At 34.9% G+C, this 13,462-nt stretch overlaps 1 protein-coding gene across 1 annotated transcript in view; it reads right to left on the bottom strand.

Annotated features, from left to right (window-relative positions):
* Positions 1 to 13,462, bottom strand: part of DSEL (dermatan sulfate epimerase like) — a 290,760-nt gene that overhangs the window by 239,073 nt on the left and 38,225 nt on the right. The window contains exon 4 of the transcript XR_012089289.1: positions 12,783 to 12,922. The gene's annotated coding sequence lies outside the window, so the exon portion shown is untranslated. The remainder of the gene's footprint in view (positions 1 to 12,782; positions 12,923 to 13,462) is intronic.

The raw sequence follows: 13,462 nt of genomic DNA, 5'->3' as shown, positions 1-13,462 counted from the left end.
ATAGCTTACTGAACAACTTTTTACACAAAACCCAAAATGTACAACAAAGACTAAGAAATTCAGCTGAACTGAAATTAAGAATTTAATATTTATGAAATGTTAGTATAAAAAGTATGAAAAGTCTAACTACTGTTATTTTCAATCCTTAAACTGACAAGAGATTCATATATAAAATTATTATTCATACATCAATAATAATCAGACAAACAAGGGAAAGTAAGAACTGGCCAAAGTCTTAAAAGGAACTTTTGACAAAATAGTAAACCCAAACAACCTAAGTATGTGAAAAGACACTTAAACATCACCATCTAGAGAAACAAAATTAAATACACAGTGAAATGCCTTTTAAACCCTTTCTAATACCAGTCTAATAAAATATCTGATAATAGCAAGCATTATAAAGAAATGGAACATGGCATTTTCTCATGTATTCCTTGTGAGACTATAAATTGCAGCATGCAATTTGGGAAAACAGTTTGGTATTCGTTGGTACAGTTGAATATGTTTGCATATTCTAAAGTCCAACCTATTACACACCTATGTATAAGTCCTAGAGAAACTCTATCAAGTATACGGTAGACATGTTAAATAACGGTAATAAAGCATCAATACCAACAAAACCATAAATAACACTTGTGCTTCTCCATGTAGAAGTTAATTTTAAGTGTATCATAAAATTCAATTAGTCTTCAAAATAATCTTATGAAATAGGAAATGATATATTTACCATTATTAATAAGCACACATGCATAGCTGAAAAAATGCAAAAATAAAATAAAAGTAAAATTTGGGCTGGGCACAGGGGCTCACGCCTGTAATCCCAACACTTTGGGAGGCTAAGGCAGGAGGATAGCTTGAGGCTAGGAGTTTGAGGCCAGCCTGGGTCACTTAGGAAGATACCATCACTACAAACAACTAAAAAAATTATCTGGCCATGGTGACTCATACCTGTAGCCACAGCTACTCAGGGGTCTGAGGTGGGAGGATCACTTGAGCCTGGAAGGTTAAGGCTGCAGTGAGCCGTGATCACACTGCTGCACTCCAGCCTGGGTGACAGAGAGAGACCCTGTCTCAAAAAAATAAAAATAAAAATAAAAAATAGAAGGAAAGTTTAACACAAGTCAAGATAAGGGTTCCATCTTCATGGCTGGTATGAGGGTGCAGAGGAGTCGTGGTGTAATGGGGTTTCTAACGTGCTGCATTGCTCTATTCTATTCCTTATTCTGGGCAGCAAATACTTGTATTCACTATTTCACATTTAAAAATGTGTATTATATTCATTTTATACATGTTGAACCATTAAATTTACTTCTTTGTATATTCTCAGGGACACATGGAGACACCTTCAGCTGAAAGGCAGGCATAAGTTACATAAGTAAGTATCACATGCTGAGAAGGCATGTGCAATTTGTTTTCACAGCACAACGGAGAGGGCAGACAGCGCTGCCAAGAGAAAATCAGGAATCAGAAATGCTTCATGCAGAAGATTGCAGTTACTCTGTGACTCTGGGGATAATTAGGAAATCTCCAGGTGGTAAAAGAGGGGAAAAAGCACTCAGGCATCCTTAACAATAAATAAATAAATAAATAAATAAATAAATAAATAAATAAATAAATAAAAATTCAAGAAGAAAATGCAAGCAAACAACCTGGAAATAGTTGGTACAACTTAAAGGTAGAATGGGATAAATTTAAGTAAATTAGGACATTAGAAATATGACCATATGTTTAACTTTGGCTACAGTCTAAAGTCAATCAACTTCTCTCTCTTTCTCTCTGTCTCCCTATTTCTCTCTCTCTCCCTTTCACACACACACAGCAATAGAGTGATTTTGACAGTGAAGGAAATGGAATAGGAACATTTATGGTTCAATAATTCATATGGAAGGGCTTAAAACATGCAAGACGAATGAAAAGAGATGCCAAAAGTTTCACGTTCACACTGTGTTTATTCAACAAACATACTTTTAAAAACAATTTTAGTGTGTCTTGAAGTAGGGGTGGGTACTAGGGCAAACATCTTTGGCTTGCTAATCAGATATCTTTTCCTAATCCTTTTCCTCTTGCCTACCTCCCGAAAGAAATAGAAATGTTAAATTCGCATATTTATGTACACTCTCAAAGCTAAAGGTGGTCACGTATTACAGTTTCACCTAACGAGACATAATGATTTTTCTACTAGAATTATCTGGGGGAAGATTCTCTTTTCCTGGTAAAGAGATTTAAGCATCTGTTGCCATCACCTCTTCCTTCAATCTTGACTGAGGATGTAATGTGTTAATACTGACAGTTATTTTGTTACCATGAGAATGTCAGAGCATCCACCTCTGACATCAGCAAACCACTGAACCAATACTAGCAGCTTCCTTCCTCGAGAATTTTTATGGTCTCAGGGGGAAAAAAACCAAAAAAACAAAAAACAAAAACAAAAACAAAATTGTATTTGTTAAAGCCATTGCTTGAGATTTCTATTACCTGAGGCTAGAAGTATTTCTGGCTGCTAGAAAGTTTATTTCTCACTGAGAAAGCAAAGCTGAAATATTCCAAGTTATTCCCTTGGTTCTGCCATTGGTTATGGGAATAAGAATTGGCATGGGCTAAGTAAATTTATGAAATAATCAGTATGAATTTAAAAGAAACATTTTACATAAAATGAAGAGAAACGTCCTTTTGATTTTCCTATGTATGCATATAACAATGGTGATTCTGAATATCAGAATCATCTAAATTCTGGAGCATTGAACATTTAGGTCACAATAAGTGAAATTACTAAAATTTAATTCATTTATGATGAAGATATTTCTAAAACATAGCAAATATTTTGCAAGTTCTATTTAATGTTGAAACCTTAAAATGTTAGAAACATGAAAACAAAAACTCCTAAGTGCCCATCAGCTCGGATCCTAAGCAAACTAATTGCAAGTTTATCTTAAATTTGTTTTTATTGATGATTGCCTAAAACAACTGTGAGGGCCTGTGCTATTCTTCCATTCTGAGGTGTCACTGGGAGTCCCAAACAGGGGGGATTTACAGAGAGATGCTTTCCAATGCATCCTAAACCTCCAGCGTTTTCTGAACTCAAGAGCTGCTCTCCCTGTTTACCTTGGCAATTCTCCATTGCCATTCTCATCAGTTTATTACCCCATGAGCCTCATCGGCCAAAAACCCTCTGCTGAAGTCCAACATGTTGTTATTTTGCCCTTCTTTAATGTTTAAAGCCCATTGGTGAACGTCCTTGTTTTACCACCATTGTGTCTAATTGTCATTGATGTTTTGCTCAAACCTCCCAGCCTGCATATTTCAGGTATTTCGTTCCTTTTCAAGTTAATAGGAAACGTTTTTCCTTTCTCATATTCAACTATTCTATGGGGAAAAACCCATACTAGAAATGTTGGGCCTTAAAGATGCAGTTGTTAATAGCCCTTTTAAATCTTAAAACTGGGAAGGTAACCACAGACAACTTGGAAAAAGTAAGTTTTATTATAGTTTTAGTTTTATAAATTATTCTTATAACCACCGTTTCTTCCTTCTTGCTGTATCAGACACACCATAACCATGATGATTCTCCTTTTGGGGCCCCATTATCTTCTTGTAATGTACCTTCCATCAGCAACTTTGTCTCTTCACTAACCCCACCCCATGCTTAAGTGTTGAAACATGCCTGCCATGTTGCTGCTCTAGCTGTGAAGAGTGTTAAACCTGTATTTCATGACCTACTGGGAGTCCGTTCCTCATTTTGGTTAGATATTAGAGAAATATCACTAACCTCTGCCTAGAAGTATATCCAGTTCTTAGATCTGACCCAGTATTTAGAGCCATTTTACATATTTATCTTTTTACAATTTCAAAGGTAAATATAATTGTTATTTCCATTTTAGGATAATGGAATGAGATTCATGAAAGTTAGGTGGCTAGACCAGTATCACATAACTAAACTAATAGCAAGTCCCATGCCTAGCTTTCTGGCTAGAATCCGTGCTTCATGGTCCTATTCTCTCTCTCTCTTTCTATGGTTCCCTCTCCATATAAATAAACTGGCATCAAGCTATTACCAATAAGAACTCAACATCTCTAGAACATACGCAGATGCACAGCTATTCAACCCTTCAACTCGAGAAATTCCACTGCCTTAGAGTCTCAATAATATACTTTAACTAAAAGTCTAATCTTTCATTCATAATAAATTTTTAGGGCCAGGCATGGTGGCTCACGCATGCAATCCCAGCACTTGGGAGGCTGAGGTGGGCGGATCACGAGGTCAGGAATTCAAGACCAGCCTGACCAACATGGTGAAACCCCGTCTCCACTAAAAATACAAAAATTAGCCAAGTGTGGTGGCACGCATCTGTAATCCCAGCTACTCAAGAGGCTGAGGCAGGAGAATTGCTTGAACCTGGGAGGCGGAGGTTGCAGTGAGCCGAGTTCGCGCTATTGCACTCGGCCTGGGTGACAGAATGAGACTCCGTATCAAAGAAAAAAACAAAATTAATAAATAGTTACTAATACATTTGAATTTATCTCAGTTGCTCAACCAAAAATGTGCAAAAACTAAGAATCAACCTGGACAAATGATAGTTAAAAGTTCAAGAGAAATATTATAACAATTTTGGCAGTTACTTGATATAAGTTAAATAAAGAGAATTGAAATATATTTATTTCATTGTTACAAAGGCTATCACATTAAAATACAGTTACATACTGGATAATTATGTATGTGACTAACTGTGCCAAAGAGCATTTTAATTATACTAAAAAATTCCATTAGCTGAGACTTAGCTTCTTCAGAATGTGATACAATACAATCCCTAATAAGCCAAAATTTAACTTACTGCCACCAATAAATAAGACGCACTTACTGAGTTAGTAAAACCTATTAAGAATTTTTAAGAACTATTCAACTTCAACGTTTAGGACATACAATTTTAACATAAGCAAACACTGATTATACTGGTGATATAAAATCCTCATTACAGAACTCTTCATCAGACATCAAAATTGTTTAACCTAGTTCAAATTACTGCTAAGATTATCACTTTTCCCTTCACAATATTCCTTCAGACATCAGAGGAAAGCAGGTGTGAATATGTGGGGATGAGGGGCATGCATCCTTGCATGTGCTCTGTGTACTTTGATCTCACTGTTGTGTGGTACCACATGGTGCTGCTCTATTGATAAAAGAAACTTTTGGAGGACATGCACAACTACCGAGTGGATTAAGCTGGAAAAATTGAACTGTAGATTCCTCTAAAGCACGTTTGCATAAAGACAATTGGCCTGAGAGAAGTGATTTTCTGTGTTTCCGTCAGAACTGCCCTGCTGTTGATAAAAAGAGATTTTGGAGGACCCAAGAAAACCACAAGGTTTTCATCCAGGATCATAGTTATCCTTGATGAAAATTTCATGCTTTTGAAGACCTGTCTTGGACAAAGAAAACACATTAAAAAAAAAAAAACCACCAGTACCTTATAGTACCTTGATGTGTAACATGCATTTGATTGAGAACTAGAATACTAGCTACACTAAAGTTTTAAAAGTTCAGAAAAGGAAATGACTAGTGGAAAGTATCAGAGAAACCTTTATGGAAGACAGAGAATAGGTTTATTGGGTGTGAGAAAATGACTTGGTCATAGAACAGACACTGAATTTTTCAAAGTTTTAAGTATTCTGTATTGGAGAGTAATATCATTAAGCTTAATTTACATATTTTTATTTTTAACTTTCTAAGTAATTTAGATTGGCATTGCTCAATAATTTCTCCAAATATATGTATAGGAATTCTGTTATTTTAAGAAAATCTGTCATTGTAAGAAAACCTGTCATTGTAAAAAAAGTAGTATTAGCGAAATTATCTTCAATGTGTATATTAATAGCTATTGCTTTATTAAACTATACATTAAAGTGCATATAGAAAAAGAAATAATTTATTAGTGAACTTCATTGAAATAAATTGTAAATAATTTTTCCAACACATGGAAAAGCACTATTTAATGTATTCTTTGTATCAGCCATATTTAAAATAAAAATGCAAGACAGATATTAGTATTGTCATTTTACAGATGAAGAAACTATGACTCAGAATGGTTAAGTGACTTGTCCCAAGTCACACTGCAAATAGGCCCAACTGTGGGTCTTAGGAGTCAGACATTTCTAAATTTTAATACTGTGTATTTCCTCTACACAGTTCTCTAAAATTACCTATAGTAACACAAATTGCACAGCTCTTCCATGTTAATCACAATCTTTCTGCTCTCATATATATTATTGTATAATAACTCCCAGTTTACCCACAAGACTTTCCACCAGACTATGAATCCCTTGGGTCTTCCCTGAAATCTATGCCTGGTATATAGAGTTTCAATAAATATTATAATGATGGTTATTTAAAAAATTAAAGCCCCATATTGTAGTGAATAGAAACTTGACTGTGGTATGAGACCAGCTTGAGCCTGCCACTCACCAGCTTTATGACTTAGTGTAAGTTATTTAGATTTTCTGAGGCACTGTCCTAATTTTTGAAAACAGAATGCCTCGCTGAATTTAGGAAGTTTAAATCATTTAATGTAAGCAAGACGTTATTCACATAAACGTTCCATGAACATGACTTTAGTGCCATGAGACTTGCACAGCCAGAAAAAGACCTGAAATAGGCAGAACCATTCAGATTGCATAAAAATATCTACATGAATTTTTGTCTGGCTAGATCCAAATAATATTCTATTAATATACAATTCAATTATAATAAGGAGATTAGAGAAGCAAGTTACCCGCAGTGTGTGTGTGTGTGTGTGTGTTCGTGCATGTGCACACACCAGGGACAGAAGGGTGTGGAAATTCTCCAACCCATGGAGAGAAAATAATTGAATAAAAGTACAACTTGAACCCGTAAGTTTATGGTAGATAATATAGACGTACGCCATAGTGTACTTTATATATTTTGTAAGTATAGTTTTAACTTACCGTCTCATATTCATGCTCACTTACTAGACAGCAGTTTATCTATAATGCAAATCAAATCACCCTGAATACACTGCTGTCAGGTTTAACCTTCTAGCCTTAAGTTCTGACATATAACTGTCTTCAACTTGCTAGAGATGATAAAAATTATTTACTGAACTTGTCTTTCAACCCTAGAAAGATTTATAATTAAGGAAAAAGATAACAAAAGCAAATAAACTCACTGATTTAATCATCTGATGATAAAGTAAGGGATATGGTTTTAAACACTAGAGCAATCTGCATCTATTTGGCACTGAAAGGCCAACAATATTTAATAAACGTTATCATTGTAGAGATTTTGGAAGATCAGACTTAAGATTTCAATTTTAAAATGTCTAATTAAGTAAATGACCTTAAGTTGAGCTTCCTGGCACATCAGGGAGAGAAAAGATGGGAATAAGTTTTCTATGAGGAGACAGCAGGCTGGGGCCAATGAAAGAGTCCTATATTCAATTTTAAATTGTTACCTGCACCATTCTAAAATTCTCCTGAAATTCACTCAGAGACTTAGGAAAAGATCATATCCCATCACAATATGGTTTTAAACACTAGAACAATCTGCATCTATTTGACATTGAAAGGCCAACAATATTTAATAAATGTTTTCATTGTAGAGATTTTGAAAGATCAGACTTAAGATTTCTATTTTAAAATGTCTAATTAAGTAAATGACCTTAAGCTGTGGCAGCAATTTGGCATCACAGCAACTTGACAAAATTTTAACGATTGTTAGAATGTTTAAATGAACTAATAAGACTTACTATACTTAGTTTTTTCAAATTTAAACTATTTAAAAATCAAATTGATTATATTTGAAAGTACAATTTAAAATGTATGAAGGCATATAATTATTAAGTTACAAGTAAAATAAATAGACTAATGATATTTTTAGTTGAGTTTAAACGTAAATTGAGGCATTTTTATGATGTGTCAAAAAACAATGGTAGTTTCACTCTCATCTCTACATAGTCTTTTCTGTACATAAACATTTCTTTCAGATTAAAAAAAATTCACCCTTGTAAAACACCATTTGATAAAGCTTAGTTTTCTTCAATCTATTTGTCATACTACACTATCAAGATTTGGCTATCTCATATTAAAATTGCTTCATATTATTCTGTAACTATATAGATAAATGGTCAATAACTACAAAAATCCATATACAATAAAAATATACATTTTAAAATTAATTTTTGAGAGGGAAGAGTCTGTCTATCATGATTATGCTTATGGTTTCAATAGCAAATTGAATTTACGACATTAATAATTATTTTCTTTACTGATATATGGTGAAAAGTGGTAGTTCTGAGGTTACCTAATTTTGCTCCCTGTTTGGCAAGCAAAAGAAACCAGAATGTTGAGCTTCCTGGCACATCAGGGAGAGAAAAGATGGGAATAAGTTTTCTGTGAGGAGACAGCAGGATGGGGCCAACAATTCAATTTTAAATTGTTACCTGTACCATTCTAAAATTCTCCTGAAATACACTCGGAGACTTAGGAAAAGATTATATCCCATCATGATCTTTTATTAATGGTTCTTTGGAGAACTGAGAGAAGATTTTGTCCAAGTTTGAAACAAATCATGCAGAGGGAAAGTATCAGGATGCAATGTACAAGAAAAATTAGCAATAGCGGTAAAGTGAAGGCAGGCGACAGGCCACATTGCAACCTGAAAAACAGATAAGAATCCCAGTGGAAACCTGTGAGAATCCTAGAAAATCAAAAGAAATTCTGAAATCTCAGGTGTTATAGGGCATCAGAAGTCAAATTATGTGTTTGCATTTTAAAAATGTATAACCCCAAAGTGCTGGATATCATAAGAATTTCAATATAGAAACATCTTCCTGCATGCCCGAACATCTAGCTCTAAAATTGGAATGTTTGAATCCCATGAATATATATCATGAAGACAATTTTGGCATATTAAATACAGAACCAGAATTAATCAGAATACTGGGCTGAAGTCCTGGATTTTTCTAATCCTGTGACATGAGACAAGTCTCTGAGTCTCCATTTCTTTTACTATGAAAACTTATTAGAATAGCTTATAATCTGCCAGCTGCTATTCCATGGGCTTGACAAATTAAACTTAACTTTTATAACAACCCTATGGAAGGTTCTGTTGTTATAATCCTTTTACATCTTGAAGGGAATGAAGCGCAAAAATACTAAGTAACTGGCCTGAAGTCATGCAGTGTTCGTACATTGTAGTGGCAGGATTTGAACTTAGGAAGTTTGGCTCCAACCAACTGGAAATAATTTCCTGCTTATCTTTCTCTACCTCAACAAACCTTTGCAGAACTCCCAAGGAATGCATGGTGATATATTTTACAATGGCTAGCACAGTTCCATCCCTGATCTCGAAGTGCACATAATTCTAAAGTAAATTCTAAAGTAAAAAGGCTCTCTAAAACTCACCTTAAACATAGATAACATGTTTCTGTGGAAACATACTTAGCAATTTATAGATCTTAGTATAAAGAAAAATGATGTTATTAACATATTTATATTCAGATAATTATTTTTATTCTTCCCTTAAGCATTTTGCATAGTTTAAAACAAGATTTTATTTATTCCAAAATATGTAAGGCATCTTGTATCAAAATAAATAGTTTGAAATTTAAATTTGAAGAAATGCTGGGTCAGATTATTTGGATAATTACTTCCTACAATTCAATTTACTGGCGTATGCTCCATCTATTTCCTAACATACTTTGAAATGTTTCCAACTCATTGCTATGGTTTCCATGAGGAGGGATTTTTATTTTGAGACAGCTAAACTACTGTATAATGTTACCAGGTCTTATAATTGACTTTGACTTTAATAAATTTCTAAAACTTTGTATTTTATTCAAAGATAAATATTTTGTCTATCCTATCCACAGCTGGTTTTGGTATTTTTAATAAATTGGCTGATTTGGATGTTTATTAAAATGACTAGTCTGTTGGACAGCAGAGAGGAATGTTTCCAACTCACTGCTGTGGTTTCCTTGAGGAGGGGTTTTTACTTGTTCTCCTCTTACCTCTTTCCACAGGGGCAAAGTTACCTGCTGATAAATCTAGAGGCGAACTGCCAAATAGTCTAGACTCCAGTCCTGATGTTTCTTGGGAATCAGTCTGACCTGAGAGAGTGAGATTAAGTGTTCTAATCCATGCCTCCAGGTTGAGTACTGTAAGGACAGATTTCCATGTGCAGTTTCCAGCACCACTTGGGGCTGGGTGGGAAACTTTGCCGAAACCCAGTCTTAAGTATTAGGGAGTTCATCTTTGTCACATTCTTCCAGCCTGGGCTTTCTCACTAATAGAGCTTACATTTCAATCTCTGATCCTTTGTTACCTCGACAGGATCATACTGTAAGTAGGGAAGTAGAAGTGCAATCCTGCCCTCCTCAAAACTGTGACACAATCTAAACTCTCCCACAGAGATGGGGCAATCAATGTGAGGACTTAGCAAAACAATGCAGAAACACAGATCTAACAACACCTTTATTTTAGCCTAATGATACCCATTCAGACTTTTGATTTCCATAAATGTAAAATAATAAATTTCTGTTGTTATCAGCTACTGTTTATGGTAACTTGATAACTTTTACATACACGGATGATCAGAATTTTACAAAAGCATAGAAGGGAGAGCTCTGCTTTGATGCAGTTGAACACTGGCCTGAATTGAAGTTATTCATGAGTAGAAATTTTCTATCATTTTTAGGTATGATTTTATCGAGAGTTCTACAAATATAAGCCTCACTGCACATCATATGTTGAAGGATTTAGATTCAAATGGCAATAATGTATGTATATTTTTATCTATTTTTGAAACAGTGTCTCACTATGTTACCCAGGTTGGAGTGCCGTGACAGGATCACAGCTCACTGTAGCCTCGACCTCGTGGGATCAAACAATCTTCCCACCTCAACCTCCTGAGTATTTGGGACCACAGGCATGCACCACCACATTTGGCTCAGTTTCTTTCTCTTTCTCTTTTTCTTTTTTTTTTGTAAAGATAGGGTCTCGCTATCTTTCCCAGGCTAGTCTCGAACTCCTGGCCTCAAGTAATCCTCCTGTCTTGGCCCCTCAAAGTGCTGGGATTACAAGTGTGAGCCATCGCATCCAACCAACAGTTTATATGTGGATAATTTGTGTAAATCATGTATCTTCTGGTCTTCAGTGGCACATAATGTTATGATTAAACTACAAGGACATAAAAGCCATTTGGGCACATCTTTTAAAACATGTTTAAACAAACATTATGATTTAACAAACTCTGCCAAGAACTGTCACAAGAAGCAAGAAATGAATACTTTTTAATACCAGATGTAAAGTGGTTTCTCCTAGCGTAAAGTCAAATTGCATTAGTGACTCAGTCCTATGACAGCTTGCACCCTGGAGATTATCTCTTCAAAGTGCAGAGACAGACTGAAAAACATTAATGATATGTTTGTTTGAGAATCAGCTTAAATGTCTGCATACGAAATACTGAAATAATGTTTCTTAGCAGAGTCATATTTTTGCATTTGTTAAGACAATATAGTAGGGAATACTAATTTTATTTTGAACTCTCATTAGTATTTCCATCTTTCAGGGCACCACATATAGTTTTGACAGGAAAGTAGGAGCAGAAATTCAGCCTGAGGTCCACTTACTAAACTGGGGCTGGCATGGGGCTATACCTGCCCCATATGGAGGAAAGAGTGTCAACTTGTCAAGTCAGGCACTTTGCAGGGCTTTATCCATCCAGAAAGGACATCTTTTCCTCTATTGCACAAAGGTTTTCTATGGACTGGTGACAGATCAGCATGTGATAGAACAGACCACTATTCAAAACATAAAACCAAATATAACATCTTTGGCTAAAATAGTATCTAAATATCATAAGTTTACAATCATTCCTTTGCATGGTTTGAAGTGGTGGTACTAATGGTGATCACATTTTGGATTTATTGATAACGTAGAAATTTGCCTGAAATGTGTTGACAGGTATTATCTTATTTTGCTGATATAAGTACACAGGTCAAGTTAATATGAGTAAATGTCTATCAATGTCCAAGATTTGTAACTTCTATCTTAGTATAATTATGCAATTCAAAAATGTTTTTCTGTGTTCTGTACCTACTGAAAGGTATGACTTGCTACAATCCTTTCTCGGTAAGCTATGAAGGGGAAACTGAGTGAATAGTAGTTATTTAGTACCAAGGACTTGAAGAATAAAAAATACTTCTGCATATTTACATGCTGAAGTAGATATTTTAGTATCAGAAGAAGATGTTCATTATACATTGTTATGTGAAATACATAGATTCAGCCTGAGGTGAATGTGAAATACATAGATTACAAAAAATAATTTTATATAACCTAATGCATAGTCTTTTGTGGGGAGGTATGGTAATTACTCAGATAAAATGCTAGAAGTACACAGGCCAAGATGTTACAGTGTTTATCTCCATTTCAGTAATCATATATTTTTAAGTTATTCATTTGTGCAGACATGTTTTCTAATGTTTTAATGACGCTAAAGTTTATTTTTTTAATTGTCAAAAGAAAATCACCTTCTTAGGATAGTTTTTGCTACTAGGGAAGGGGGAAAACAAAAAAATGACGTATATATATATATATATATATATATATATATATATATGCTATCACTCTCATTCAGATCAGCACTATTTCCTGCTAGTAATATTCCAGTGGATACCTACAGGATCTATCAATACAGAATCTCTGTACTAGTCAGGAACATTCAGAGAAACATAATCAACAGTAAGTGTGTATATACGAAATTTGCTCACATGATTGTGGAGGCTGCAAAGTCCCAACATCTGCATTCGGCATGCTGGAGACCCATCAGAGCTGATGATCATGCAATTCCAGTCTAAGTCCAAAGTTCTGAGAACCAGGGAAGTCCATGGTGGACATTCGAGTCCAAAAGCTGGCAGGGCAAAAACCCAAGAGCCGATGTTTTAGTTCATGTCCCAAAGCAGGAAAAGATCAAAATCCCAGCTCAAACCAGTGAGACAGTGGCAGTTCCTGCTTACTCAGATTTTTTGTTCTGTTCAGGCCTTCAACTGATTGGATGAGGGCCATTCATATTATGGAGGACAATCTGTGTTATTCCATCTACCAATTCAAATATTAATCTTACCCCAAAACCCTTCACAGACACATCTGTAATAATGTTTGACCAAATATCTGGGCACCCAGTCAAGCAGATAAAATTAATCATTGCACATGCCTTGTTTTTATACATGCTGCTGCTGTATTTATTCATTTGATTCATATTTGACTATGTCTTTTCCCATATTAGAAACCTTAAATCATTTACCTTTTATATAGACTAAAAACCAAACTCCACAATTTGGCAGAAGTACAGCAATCTGGTCCTAATCTCCCATCAACCCCCACATGTACCCTACACTCAAGCTACATTGCTCAGTGCGTTTCTTCAAAAGAATAAGTTGTTTTCTTTGTC

This window comes from Chlorocebus sabaeus, chromosome 18, assembly GCF_047675955.1.
Source record: "Chlorocebus sabaeus isolate Y175 chromosome 18, mChlSab1.0.hap1, whole genome shotgun sequence".
NCBI lineage: Eukaryota > Metazoa > Chordata > Mammalia > Primates > Cercopithecidae > Chlorocebus > Chlorocebus sabaeus.
This window is presented reverse-complemented; position numbering and strand designations above follow the sequence as displayed.